This window comes from Apium graveolens, chromosome 7 (assembly GCF_009905375.1).
Source record: "Apium graveolens cultivar Ventura chromosome 7, ASM990537v1, whole genome shotgun sequence".
Taxonomy (NCBI): domain Eukaryota; kingdom Viridiplantae; phylum Streptophyta; class Magnoliopsida; order Apiales; family Apiaceae; genus Apium; species Apium graveolens.
In genome coordinates this window covers 271,065,332-271,068,019 of record NC_133653.1, presented here as the reverse complement: position 1 = coordinate 271,068,019, position 2,688 = coordinate 271,065,332, and positions in this window count along the sequence as shown.

The window sequence follows — 2,688 nt, the reverse complement described above, 5'->3', positions numbered from 1 at the left end:
TAAGAATGTTTGGGGTAAAGCTGATTTAATGAAGTAAATCAGTCCCCATTATATTTAGAAAATGTCTGAATATTATTATTTAAATAATATTCCCATAAAGAATAATCTTTATAAAAATAATCGAAGTAGAAGTATTAAAACTTATACTTGAAATGGATATCAAATAACCAAAGATATACTTATATGAAAGTACTATCTTTATTTAAATAATCGAAAATAAGTTTGACTATTGACACCTTATTCTTTAATAAAATAAGGAATATATTTCAGTAATAAACGGAGTCATAATACCTCGAATGAATATTATAAATAATATTCATTAAATAAAATAAAGGAGTCATACATCCTCAAATGAATATTCAAATAATATTCAATAATAAAATAAAGGAGTCATAAGTCCTCGGATGAATATTCATAATAATATTCATTAAATAAAATAAAGTTATCGAATAAACCTTATTCGATTAATAGTTTTGAAAACTATAACCATATATTTATATAAATATATATGTATATATATACATATATACAAAATCTACACGGGATACTCGACTCCCGGTTTAGAAAATATTTCCACCTTTTGGGTCCCTATACTAAGGGTATATGCAAGTTACCGCTATCCTCTAGCATAGGTATTATCAACTGAACCAACAGATATATATGGCAAGAATACGAAACAGGCATGCATATATATACCATATCAACATGCTTCAATATATCGCAAAATTTGCTAATTAACCAACATGCATCTATCACAAGATAATGCATATACATATATACATCACAACAACAGTATAACGGGTAGAAAACTTGCCTGAGCGACTGGGGGTTACGAATGGCTCGGGACGAGTCTGGTAACCTATAAACAACAAGTAAGTTGGAATTAAACCAAAGTCACTTGTAAATCTATACTCTAACCAACTCAGACTCTAACGCTCGTTTTGCGCTTACTGATTCGCTTAAGTCACTCGGGTACCCTCGGCTCCACCATTTTTAATAATTTAACCTTTACGAGTTTTAAAGCGATTCCTTCGCGAGTGTCTTACCAACTGCCTAACACACTTACCATAAATGTTTCATACATTAATTAACCCTTTTTGGTCTTTAACCTATGTTTCAAAGTAAGGCGAGGGGAAAAGTTTCGTTCGCGAAACGCCGTTACTTGAAACGGTCGTTTCTCCTAAACCGTGCATCGGAATCGAACGAACTACATATCAAAACGAAGCTCGTAACATGAGCTACCTAAACATGGCAGTGGTCATAATCTAGAAGGGGGTTCTCGGGTCCTAATTTTATGCACAAAAACAGTCCAAAGAAAATCGGACGTTACGACGGCTATGTTTACGCGATTACCAATGTTTAAACTACTCCAATTAACCACCAACCAACTCATAACCATCAATACAACAAAACTTCACCTAAACCATACCACATCAGTCCATAATCTCCAAGGTTTTCAACTCAAATAACCACAATCAAGACCTATGAACTATAATCAAGCTTCAATTACCAAAACACTTCCAAATCAAACCAAACTACTAATAATCACAATCCATGCTTCTCATTTCACAACACCAACCATTAAACTTACTAACAAATAAAGTAAAGGCTAGGGTTTGAAGTTTATACCTTCCTTGGGAGGTGTTAAGTTGCTAGTAAGCCTTAGGGAGCCTCCTACAAGCTTGATCTTTCCAAAGAAATCAAGAACACAAAGTTAGGCTTTGAAGTTTCTAAAAGTCCGATTTAAAGAACTGTAAAAATGAGGGTCTTACCATGATTATTTGGACGAGACTTGTGAACAAGAGTTGTAGGCCATCTCAATACCTTTCCAATGAGCTATAGAACACAATATTTGAGTGAGAAATGAAGGAGATACAGCAGTTTTAGTGTTCTAGTTCTGTTTTGGCCGATAACATGAAGAACAATGCCTTGGTTTCTTTTTGATTTTGATGAAAAATGATTTGCTTGGCTTGGTTGGTTTGATTTTTGTGTTTGTTTTAGTAAATTACCTAGTTGCCCTTGATTTTGTGTGGTTAAAAAGCCACCACATCTCCTTCCTTCCCATGTCATGCTTGTGTCATCCTCATGATGTCATCCTCCCCTCCTTGTCCTCTTCTCATTGGTTGGGTGACATCATCCTCTCTAATCCCTTTGATTAACTTCCTAATTGTTTGCCTAATGACCGCTGATCTGTTATACTGTTCGCTTAACTTTCGTTTTCGTTTATCGTTTGAGGGATCATACCCGGGATCTTATTACTTAGGTTCCCTTAACCTTTCTCAATACATTATATTCCTTTTTATGATCCTCTATTATAATCCTTTAATTTAAATCCTTTTATCCTGTTACCTTATACTCAATTCTTTCCGTATCTATTGGATTTCCGGAAAAATCAAAGTGTTCGGATTTGGATTCTGACGATCTTTACATACACTTATATCCCATATAAAGTACTAATAAAATCTCAGAATATCCATATCAGAACCCCTACATAGTGTGGCATGAAAAGTTTTCTCATTCAGCAAAAACACTATTCATAAGGGTTTCAAAAATTTCCAAAAATTGGGGTTATTACAGTCTCCCCTCCTTAAAAGGATTCCGTCCCGGAATCAGATAGAAATGAATAGGGATACTTTCTTAGTATTGCACTTTCTAACTCTCAAGTCAATTTTCCCACATTGTGGTTCT